General features: G+C 46.0%; 1 long non-coding RNA gene across 3 annotated transcripts; it reads left to right on the top strand.

Moving 5' to 3' along the window:
* The first annotated feature begins 461 nt into the window (after window positions 1–461).
* On the top strand, window positions 462–11,861 carry LOC134562494 (uncharacterized). 3 transcript variants are annotated; one of them, XR_010083189.1, is made up of 5 exons: window positions 462–661; window positions 3,432–4,627; window positions 7,240–7,328; window positions 8,945–9,143; window positions 9,542–11,861. It is a non-coding gene; the product is annotated as an uncharacterized LOC134562494 (long non-coding RNA). The 3 variants fall into 3 exon arrangements; XR_010083188.1 differs by lacking the exon at window positions 9,542–11,861 and having other exon boundaries at window positions 9,000–9,293; XR_010083187.1 differs by lacking the exon at window positions 9,542–11,861 and having other exon boundaries at window positions 8,945–9,293.
* Window positions 11,862–11,992: the final 131 nt, after the last annotated feature.

Below are 11,992 nucleotides of genomic sequence, written 5' to 3'. Positions count from 1 at the left end.
CAGGGGCCCCAGTCTGATTTAGGGACTCTTTGGCCCTTCTGGTAACAAGACAAGTCGGCCCAGTCCCCTTTAAGGGCTCTGTGGCCGCCTAAAGTACCCAGCCCATAGCGCTGCAGGGCTGTGCCCCAAGCGCAGTGTAAATCATTGCCTGGGACACCAGTTCCCACTCTTCCAGAACGTTTGCGTTTATTTCGCGCTCCCTCTGCCCGGTGCCGAGGCGCTCTGGGCCCCGCGTGCCCGGCGGAGCTCGCGGGGCACCCATGCGGTAACGGCCGCTGCGCGCGGAGCCCGCGCCCACCGCTGCTCGGCCACCAATGGGGAGCCGTGGAACGAGCGGGGCGGGCGAGGATTGGCTGGGAGCGTTGCGATGGGCGGGGCCCGGAGGGGCCGATCCCGGCCGAGGAGGCGTTGGTGCTGCAGAGTGGGAGCGGCGGCGGCCGGGGCGGGGCCGGAGGCGGCCCCCGGCGAGGGAGTGACCGGCCCCCGGGCGAGGGAGTGACCGGCCCCGGGCGAGGGAGTGACCGGCCCCCGGGCGAGGGAGTGACCGGCCCCCGGCGAGGGAGTGACCGGCCCCCGGGCGAGGGAGTGACCGGCCCCCGGGCGAGGGAGTGACCGGCCCCCGGCGAGGAACAGAGTGACTCCAGCAAGGGACTGAGCCCCGGTGAGTGGCCCCTAGTGAGCACCCCTCGCGGCGCGCTCTCGTGCCCTGTGCCCGGTACCGGCGCTCTCTGCCTGCTCCACATCCGTACTTGCTGACGGGGAATAAGCATCTGATATCAGGAACAGGACTCCCATGCTGATTTATAGGTCTGCTGGCATTTATTCCCTTTGGGTCCGTTTCCAGGTACATTATTGAGTTCTGATCTGGATGCAGTGTCTGGTTTCTCACAGAGCTGTTGGATGAATCCTTTTGCACAAAGGCTGGTGCCATGTTGCACTGGCATTTACTCGTTGGTGTTTCACACTTGGCAAGGCATTTTGGAATCCAAATGAAGCTTATGGAATACTTAGGAAATAAGTACGTAGGGAATATACACAAATATTCCTTGTGTGACATATTCGTTAATGAGGTTTTCTAAGAAAAAGCAACTATGTAACAACAATACTCATTTGTTTTAAATTAATACACATGAAATAGATAAAAGGGCAAATAGATCAAAATAAAAGGGCAAGGAGCTGAATCGAGCTACCTAGACAAATTGTCCTGTCTCCTCAATGTTGTAGGTTAACATAGATTGGTTTTTAGTTAAAGAATAGGGACTATTGCCCTGTTAAGGACCTTGGATTTCTTTAGAAAAGACAACGACATATCAAGGGCCAGTTCTTGACTATTGGCATGTGGTTTGCCCACTGAGAAAACAGAATGCGACTCTCGGTAATGGCCCTATAAAAGCGAGGCTTTGCTGGAGCCCTCCCTCTCTTTTCTCCCGGTTGAGTCCCCGGTAACGTCGGGGCAGCGGCGGGGCCGGCTCGGGCCGCTCCGCCTTGGGCGGCCGGGGCGCGTTTGAGCTCTTTGTGGGCAGCAAACGGAACTGTCAGAGCACGGGCCCCTCTCGAAAGTGAGAGGATACAGAGTAATGGACGTATAAAGAGACATAGCATGAAACTCAAAGTCAGTGCAGCGTGAGTGAAAAGACTCTTTGGAACAAAGGAGAAGGAGTGGCCTAATTTGGCTGGTAAAGTCTCTCGTAAAGTGTGGATAATGGGTTTTTTTCCCTGTAACAGCTGCATGCTGTTGGGGGGATGTAAAAGTGCTCTAGGTAAAAGTCATATGAAGCTCTTTTGCTCCTAAGGAAAAGGGGATTTTTAGTTTTTGAGATGGAGAAGATTTTGGAAATAGAAGAGAATCTTTGTTTTCTACTAGAAGAGGCATCCTTAAGCAGTACCCCCAATAAGCAGACATGGCCCATATGCAGTGTTGGGAAAGCTGCTGTTGGAAGGACCTCCCAAAGGCAGGTTTGTGGGTGGCTGTCCTTGTGAGAGATGGGACCCACAAGACAACTTTTCTGTTGTCAGTGGAGAAATTCCATAGAAGTTTCTTAGAGAGACTCCTTTCCTAAAAGAACTGATGAAAGATTATTTTTGAATGGTGAAACTGATTGAAAATTACAAGTTTTTTCTCTTTATGTTGTATGTGAGAAAGTAAACCATTGGAAGGGGGTGGTGAGAGTGCTTTGAAAGCTTTCATGTTAACTTTTTTCTTTCCCTCTTTCTTTTGGTGTGTGTTAATAAATCTATCTATTTCTGTCTTTAAGTTAAGCCTGTTTTACCTTTTCTCCTGATCTTATTTTCACAATAAGAAAATATTTAAGCCACTCCACTAAATTTATCAACGAAAGTTCAGGAAACATAAAAGCTCTATGTAATTTGGTGTTTCTGTCCGGTTATGAATTTAAACCATTACACCCACCAAAATAGGATAGCAGCCTTCCATGAAGTACATCTTTAGAGCTGTAGAATAGGTTAGTGGTATTACTAGTTTCAAATCACAACAGCTGGATCTTGCCATATTGGCTTACCCGATACTTAATAGAAACTGATTGGAAATGGTTGATGTATGTAAGGGATAGTGTTTTGAGGGGTTTTGTCTTGTATCTATTTCCTATGAATACATTCTTTCTCTTTTGGGTAGTTTTGCTGATGTCCATTCCTGACTTCTGCCATCAATTTCTCCCTGGCTGTGTGGGAGGTGTCCAAGAAGGCGCCGTCCCCTTTCCAAGGTCTTCCTTGGAATCCATGCACACCATGCAGTCTTGTGAAATGATAGTATGTCTGTTCTCAGAGTCTTTAATAACCATTGTGTAGCCAGAGGAAGCATGGACATAAATTCTCACACCTTCCTTAGGTGCTCAGTTTAAACAAAGCTAGAAAGCAATCTGTGTTCAAACAAAGTTTGAACACAGTTCAAACAAAGCTAGAAAGCAAATCCTTTAGAAACAGTTCTAGCATTTCTTACAATGAGTAAAACTGTTGATCTGGTAGGCACCACACCATGAGTGGAAAAGTAATGCTTGATCATTTTGGCACTTCCAATTGTCAGCGGACTATTGGTGGTATTTGACAAGAGAAGTTTTACCTGCTTAAGCTCCATTAACCTCAAGGGACTTTAACCAAATGTGTGCTGTGAACTGTTAGAAAGGGTACTCGAGTTGTAACCAACTTGTGACTATAGTTACTAGGGTTTGGGATAGAGTCTAAATCCAGTTTTGTGAGGAGAAAAACTCAGCCTAACAAAGCCTGATGGATCCAGCAGAGTCTAAGGGAACATGGAGAGAAGTGCCTCAGGATATTTAATTGGGAAGATGAGGAGAGAGAGGTCATTTGATGAGCACTTGATGGAGTTTCTGTGTGTTCTGTGCATCCCCATGTTAATTAAAAGCTGTAATAGTGCAGGGTCACTAACACTCCATTTTTTCTTCTTCATACTTTAGGTGTTGTGAATAAACATGATCTCAATGGACTTCAGGCCTGGATCATTACCCATGTGCTTTGCTCTGCAAATGCTTCTTGCTTCCACTTCTTCTCACCTAGCATCATTTTGAGGACTGGATTCCTCTCCTGTGGTGTGCCAGTATCTTGGGATGTGCAGTGGCCACGTTTGCAATGATCAAGGCTGCTTTTTGCCTGCCAGTGCCAAAGACTGGTATGTGAATTGTAGTAATAAGAGAACTCTAGGTTATCAGAGATGAAAATTCTTAGCTAAAATTTGAGTCTATAAATGGAATGACAGAATCTATTTCACTGGCACAGGGAGAGGGGCCAGGGGATGGCAGTGGTTCTTTGCATCCCCTGTGTTTCACGCTGCCTGCCGTGGCACTGGCAGCCTCAGTGTCACAGGTGGAGCTGCCAAGGTTTGGGTGTTGGTTGCTTGTCAAGAGATGAAGAGTGGAAATGCTGAACTGCAGAACTTGAAATGAAGGTTTGTGAAAACTGGTATCAGTCGGTGCTATTTTCAGCAGCTGCAATATGGAACATGACTAAGTGAGTTTTATTTTGATCCTGAAAGCAGACTTGGTGAAGCTGCTGAGCTCGGCTGGTTGGCCTGGGGTAGAGTTCCTTTTTTCCCAGTAGCTGGTCCTGGCATTCTTTTGGATTTGAGCTGAGACAGTGTTGCTAACACAGGGATGTTTTCACTGTGCTGAGCAGTGTTCACACAGCATCCAGGGCTTTTGTGCATCTCAGCCCACCCACCAGGGAGTGCGCTGGGTGAGCACAAGGAGCTGGGAGGGAACACTGCTTCCCCCAAGTGAGCCAAGGAATATCCCAGGCCATGTGGCCTCATGTTCAGCACACAAAGCTGGAGGAAGAAGGAAGTGGGGGATGTCAGGAGTGGAGGTAAAGTCACCATTGCATGTGATGGAGCCCTGCTTTCCTGTAGATGGCTGAACATCTGCCTGCAGGGGGCAGTGGGCAATAGATTCTTTCTTTTGCTGTGTTTGTGTGCATTGTTTTTCCTTGACCTATTAAACTGTGTTTATCTCAACCTGTGAATTTGCTCCTTTTCCTGATTCCCTCCCCCATGCCACTGTGGGGAGTGAGCAGGCAGCTCTGTGGGGCTGAGTTGGCAGCTGGGGTTAAACCATGCCCGTCCTTTTTGGTGCCTGCCATGGAGCCTGAAGGCTTTGAGGTAAGAGCAGCTTTGGCTGGAATGTGCTGGGTTGGATTGAGAGCTGTTGGTGCTGTTGAGCTGTGAGGCTCCTGGGCTTGCCATGGGGCTCGTTAGGGGTTCCATTCTGATTTTGCTGCTGCCTGTAGTGCTTTTCCTCTCCCTGTGCAGTGCCTGGGGACATGGATGACAGCCCTGGTGGCACAGCTGGGCTGGCAGGTGGCCCGGGCAGTGCTGCTGTTTCTGTGCAGCTGGAACTGCAGCGTGAGCTTGAGTCGAGGGAGCTGTGAGCCGTGGGTGAGCCCACGTGGGAACAGGACAGCCCCAGGCAGCAGTGGCTGGGAATGAGCCCATGGCAGAGCAGGAACCTCTCAGAGCATGTGTGCCCGTGGTTATGTCTGTGCCCAAGAGGGGATTGTGGCCCAAGGATAAACCTGGAGCCGCTGTGGCTATGGATAAGGCCGTGCTCAGCAGGTACCCCTTGGAACACCAGTGCCTGTGCATGGGGTCGTGCTGGAGCACCTCGAAGCCATGGCCATGGATAAACCCCTGGCAGAGCAGTTACAGCCTTGGAGGGAGTGCAGCTGTGGGCAAGGCCACATCCACTGCTTTAGTGTGGATGGAAAAGTTAATTTCCTATCACTTGTGTCAAATTTTGTTTTTAAAAATTTCAGGTTTTAAATTCTTAGTTTCCGAACAAATAAAATACTGCTAATTTTCCTTCAGCTACTTTTTTTCTTGTTACATGGTTATCTTTCAGAGTGGCTAAAGGATATAAAGGATAATGCTTGAAAAAGGTCAGTTTCAAGAGCTTCTTGGAATTCTGTTTTCTAAGGTGAAACAGAAAGGAAAAGAGATCATAGTATGAATTCTGCAGCTTGTAACAAGCTTGGTAGTTATGTTCAAGCTAAAGGGCTTTTTTTTAGATCATGGCACATAAGGATACTTTTGGTTTTTACAGTAAGTAGAAAGTGTGTAATTTGAAGAGTGCTTTGGAGAAGCAGCTGAATGCAATGATCTTCCTGGCAGGTTTGGATGAGCTGTGTTGGTGAGTGTGTTTTGGTTGTGTTGCAGTCATCCTGGAGAGGATGGTGTGGGCAGGAGAAAAAGGCTCTCCGCAAACCTAGAAAACAAATGGATCTTGTAGCTGGGCTTTGTTTCAGAGCTGTATCTACACCCATCCTTTTCTTATGTAGCCTTGGAAATTGCACTGCCCCTTTGCTGTTCCAGCCAAGGTTATATAAATATCACAAGATAATCTGGACTCTTAAATCATGGTAGCCTTGCACAGCATGGTGTGGTCCCTCCTGTTCCCTGAGAAGTCTTGGATGTTTTGTGGAAGAAATTGCCCCTTCAAGACCAATAAAATCCCCATTTTAGTCTGTTCTGTTCATCCTAACATAAGCACTGTGTGAGCAGTGCTCCACTAATGTCACCCTTGAAAACTGGAATCTGAAGGACCATCAGCTTACTCATCTTCGTGCCTAGGTCACTTTGTTGTATGCAAGGCAGTGCTATTTTTGGGAGTGTATATTGGATTAACTTTTGTCCTGGTATTTTCTATTTATTGATACTCTGTGGTGAATATCACCTATGAAGTTTGAAGATCATCTATCCAATCTGTGTAATAAAACATCATGGGAAAATCCAGCAAAATCCTCTGGTAATTACGTGGAGCAGTGAACAAAGTAGTTTGGATTCTTGTAGGAGGAGAAGCTACAAAGGCTCACTTGAAGAGGGTGTTGCCATTTGATTTAAAATAAACCGTATTTAGCTAGTAGAGAACCTTATAGTTAACATTAGTCGTAGTCATGCTAAGGCTTGGTAGGCCGCATATAACCTGCAGATGAACTATCATAGTGAAATTTGTAATGTAAGCAGTGTAGCTAAGAAATAATCACTTATCTAAGGAATGTACCTTTTGGCAGGAACCTAAATGTCAAGAAGATAATAGTACCAGGCGATAGAATTAAGTAAGATTTTGTAACGATGAAGAAATCATGTAAAGAAACATATAAAAACCCTGTAAAATGTCTGTGAGATGGGGCTCTGATTTTGGACGCTAGTCCACGGCTCCCAGGGCCCTCAATAAAGCACCGCATAAACGACTTAGGTTGTTTGTGTTTTCTTCGGATCGGGCAACAAGGGCACAAGAGTCTGAGCAGTTTCCAGACGGTTTTAGAACTGCCTAGGGAACAAAGTCCATCCCAGTGTTGTAGTGTACATCCTTTATGGATTGTCAGTGTTCAATTTACCGGTGGAACGGAGTGGGGATAGAGGAACTTGCAATACCTCTGGGAGGGAGGATGCCTTCACACATGGAAAAGCTCTGGCATTTCTGAGGTCAGGGCTTCCCCTTTGCAGCATAAGGGTGGCTGTAATGCAATGGGATTGCTTGGTTCCAGTTTTACTCCAACAGTGGGAATGGCAACAGGACAATGTGCTGTTGCCTTGTGGTGGCATCCAAACTATTTTCTGCTTTTAATTCCTGGTCTAAGGTTCTGGTCAAGTGTTCACCTAGAGCTGCACTGCTTAAATTGCTTCTCTTCAGTAATGCAGAGTCTTCACTCAAGGTTAAAAGTGGTGTGCAGATAAAACTGTAATAGCATTTTTTTCTATTTTATTTCATACAGGATAGAAAAGTCTAAATGTGTGTGCCAAATCAAAAGCTTGCTTTATTTTTAGATGACGGATACAGATCTACTTTATGGCTACTGGACAGGTAATGAAACTATTTTTTTTAAATTATGCTATCCAAATTTTTTAAACATATTTTTCCTTAAAAATATAAAAAATTTTTGCAGTCCACAGAAATGTAAAACTCATGTTTGATCATTGTACCAAAGTATAATGCAAAACAACAAAAAATATCCATATAAGTACATGTTTCAACAGGTACATCTCTATAAAGTAGTATGGAAGCATTGGAGAATCATTACAAGAATGAATCGTAGGAAAGGTCGTCTGAGTAGAGGAAGTGAAAACAGGAGACAGATGAGTTCAGGAGAAAAAGATATAAAACAAAGAAAATATTTCCCATCTGTTTGCAAAAAAAAAAAGACAAATATGTGTCAATGCATCTTGTACACACAGGAAATGAAGAATTCTTTCTATGTTTTAAACTTCTGCTCTAGAAAAAGATGGTCAGTGATCTAGGATATGAACTAATAAGAGTTGCAACACTTATGAAGCATTGACAAGATAAAGGTTTTGAGAAGGACCTTTACTGAACGTTTTGTCCACTGTAAAACAGCACCAGAAGAGACGGGAAATGGGGAATGAGGGTATCAAGGAATCAGTCTTTCTTTTAAGCAAAAATGTAACAAAGTGGGCATCGAAAAAACCACTACCAGAAGCCAGAGCAACACCACTGATTCTCATGGAGTTAGAGAAGTTCCAAGTCAATAGCTGCCTGAACGCTCTGGCAGTACCAGAGGAGAACACAAAGAAAACAGTGATAAACAAAATCATAACAGAGAAAAGGCACGTGATCCAATCTCCATGGAATTTGCTGACGGCAACAGTACAGGAGCAACATAAGAAAGAGCTCGATATTTGGGAAACTTATGGCAAGGGTTTCCATCCTTCCCACAGCAAGAGTAAGAGCTGCCAGAGTGTCGAGGGACAAAGCCCTTTGGACAGGCATCCCTGCTCCCTCCGAGGCACGGGGATGAGACAAACACCTGATCCCTGAGGATGCAGCTGGCAGGAGAAGCCTGAAAGCAAAGCTGTGAGTCCAGCCCGTAGCAGAGAGGCAACGACAGCCGAATGTGTGGCAGGAGCAAATACCCTGGAGCTGCCAATTTTTCTTAGTGTGGCAATTTGGCAGTTTAACATTGGGGAAATTCAGACGCAGATAAATTACATGTATAAGGAAGCTTGCTGAAATGACAAATGGGATTTGGAAAGCTGAAATGGGAGTTGCTGCTTCGCCTGTGCCATAGGGGAGTGCCCTCCACTGGCCAAATGTTCTCACTTCTTGAAGAAAAAAGCAAAAATTCACCGTGACTCCAGGATAGAACCTCAAATATACCTCCAAACCCCCTCAGAATCAGTGTCAAATTCTTATAAAAGTTACTGCATAATGGCACCAGTTTATACTAATGCCAGCCTTGCTTTCATATGACATGGCAATAAAAATACTTGGGGTGCTGAAATAAATCCCAAGGCAGCCCTTTTAAAGAGTCTCAAATTAGAAGTGACAAGACAAAAATGGGTAGTGCTCAAAAGGGTAATTTAACACAAGACCATTGAGTGGTGAAAATTAGCAATTACCAGATTAGCAATTACTACTGTATATTAAACTTTCAGTGTTCTACCTCATTTTTTTCTGTTCAGAAAGGACAGATGCTTGTGAAAATCCCTCTTTGAAGCAATTCATCATGTCTTTGAGTGCCATGCTGAAGACAGAACCAGCTGCATCAGCAGTACATGGGTTCAGTGTCCTTGAAGAGTGGGAATTACCGAGTGTCAAAAGGCAGCAGACAATGAGAAACCTGGAAAGGAGATGGATCTGGATGCATGCCCTCCACTCATGGTACTGTGGGTTACCCCAGGGACACTATTTCAGTAATCAAAGAGTTATTAAGGAGTTTATAGTCGATTCAATTATCGTATAGAAGATCACTATCCAATTACCAGATAATAAACATCTAGTTTATAATATATAATATACAAAACAGGCAATATATAAAAATATAATATATATAATTATGTGTCCTAATATATATTATATAATATATATTATAATTAACAAATAGTATAACTATATTATAATGTATATTATAAAATAAATGTTATTATAATATAAAATATACATAATAGACAATAAATTATATAGGCAATATATATATTTTTATATGCGATATATTGTATGTATTCTATAAGCACACACAAGAGATATTATAGGTAATGCAGGTCACGTGGGGTCCACAGGTTGCCCCGGTAACGGAGGTTGCCGTAATTCCCGCATGCCGCGCAGAGCGCGGAGCGGACGGAAACGGCGCTGGGCACACGAGCGGCGCCACTTACGCAGTTGACGCAAGTTTGGTATTCACGAACGTTACGCAATCTACGGAGCGTTCGTGAATAGCGCGGGTTACGCAATTTGCGTACGCGGCGGGAATTCCGCCCATTGCATCCCAGGGGGATGGAGCTACTGGGGAGAAGGCAACGGGTTCTTCAATCAGATTAAAAGCAAGAAGATATAGGTGGAAGTAATGATAAAAAATACAAAGCTAAATGGAGCTTGCAGAGATAGACCAAAACCATAAAAACCTGCAAATATGCTTGGTGTTACAAGTTGCATAGTTAAGATTTTCAAGCAGAGACAAGGAAGGACAAAAAATATTCCTAAGACTCTGAGAAAACCTTCTCTACCATCTGCATATAGTGGAAGGCTGAAGGTCTCAAGACAGCTTTAACATCCCTTTTTTCAAGGGCTTAACAATGATCATTTTCTTTGACACCACCTCATACAAGCTTTAAGGTCCAGCCTGGAAGGGCGGCTCAGCCCCTGAGGCCAGGCCAGACACGGCCGAGAGCTCAGAGCACATCTCCGTGTGCTCTCACTCACTCACTGACTCACTGGGGCCCAGCTGGGCTATCCTGCCCCCAGCTCTGGGCTGGGACATGCTCAATCTTGGTTTGTTTTTCAGCCCCAGCAGAAGAGAGAAGCTGCTCCTGCCTGAACATCTGGCTCCTCCTCATTTTTGCCCTTGCCATCAAAGCTGCCTTGGTGACCATCTGCCTTGGTGGGTTCCAGGGTCTCTTAATTCCCTTGGGATGAAGGTCTCAGGTGACTGTCTTTGTTCACATGGAAAACCCATATCCTAGTCACTCTGCCAGCAGGGAAATGCCCTCCACAAAAACACAGGTCAGAGATCCCTTCTCATGCAGCCTCTTGTTTTATGAGAATATATCTGTGGCTTTAATCCACCATTTGAATCTCTGTGCAGAAGGCAGATCTCTTGGACTAGCTGGCTGTGTGGTGGCAGCAAGGCTGGCACAGCAGCTGGCTCTAAGCCTCTCAGTGTGCATGAGCTGAGAGCTTGGACAACGCTGCTCTGATGGAAGAGTTTCCAGAGGACCGTGAGCCAGTGATTTCCTATCCTGCTTCCTCAGGAAGGCTGAGGCAGTAGCAGTGTCTCTCAGCAAACAGAGGTTTCATGGCTAACTGAGGAAGACACTGACCCCTTTTGATCCCTACAGGGATGAACAGCTCCACAGAGGGTCAAATCCCTCAGCTGAACTAAACCAGAAGTCATCTCTCTTCCCATCCTTTATCTTTATGTAGGGATAAGGTCACCCTTCTTGGCAGTGGGGGTGCTCAGCCAGGCATTGCCCTTGCCCATCTCCTCTGAGCCTTCCTTAACCAAATAATAATTGGTTAGTTCACTAACCAGGCACTGCAGCCACTGTGATTGTTCTGCTCATAAGTAAAAATATTTCTAAATTAAATGATGGATGAAATGGGCATCTGTATTGTTAAGAACACCCTGACCAGCTTTTAATCCATACTCCTGAGTGTCTGAGTTACCAGTAAGTCTGTGGGACTGTGGCTGTGGCCTGTCACCAGCAGTGCATTATTCCCCACAAACTGGGAGTCCAGGTAAGTCCCAGGAGTTTATGCCCCAGCCTGGTTGCAGCAGCTCCAGCTGGATGAGATTCCCTTCCCCTGGACTGTGCTGCTGCTGGAACAGGCGCAGCTGCTGGGTGACTCCTCCAAATGCCTGCTGGTGTGGAGTTTGGGAAGAGACAAAGGGTGCCAGGGAGAGGCTGCTTGGTAGACTGGCAGCTGGGCTGTGGGGATGTGCATGGCAGCGTGGCTGTGCTGGGGGGGATCAATGCTGCCCTGTGTGCCACGTCCTCCGTGGGATGTGCTTGCAGGGCTCCTGCTGCTGCCTGACTTGGCAGACAAGGTCTCTGTCTGCCTGGGGAGGCAGCTGTGCCACATCTAAATGCAATCAGTTAAGCTTCATCTGCCATCATCATTTGCCCTGTCCAGGTTGTGGGGTCACAGAGAAGTAACAGGGCTCTGGCACAGCTCTGCTGCTGCCTGGATACAGCTGGTGAGGAGCCTGTCTAAAAGGACCCCCACCTTCAGCCTAGCATGATGAGGTCTTCACCACGTGTCTGCTCTCAAATCACACACTACAATGCATTTGAAATACTGGGAAAATGTAATATCTGCATCTCTGTGACAGCAGAACATTTCCTTCTCCAGCAAATGACTCTCAAAGATCAAGCTCTACCTGCAAAGGTGTGTTAGAAATCAACTCTCCTCCCTCCCAGCCCTAGGCTCAGACAGTGCTCTGTTTAAATCAGACTTCACCCTAGAGCAGACCTGGTGGCCAGAGAACCCGTGCGTGAAGCTGAGGAACAAGA

Source organism: Prinia subflava, chromosome 28, assembly GCF_021018805.1.
Source record: "Prinia subflava isolate CZ2003 ecotype Zambia chromosome 28, Cam_Psub_1.2, whole genome shotgun sequence".
NCBI lineage: Eukaryota > Metazoa > Chordata > Aves > Passeriformes > Cisticolidae > Prinia > Prinia subflava.
This window is presented reverse-complemented; position numbering and strand designations above follow the sequence as displayed.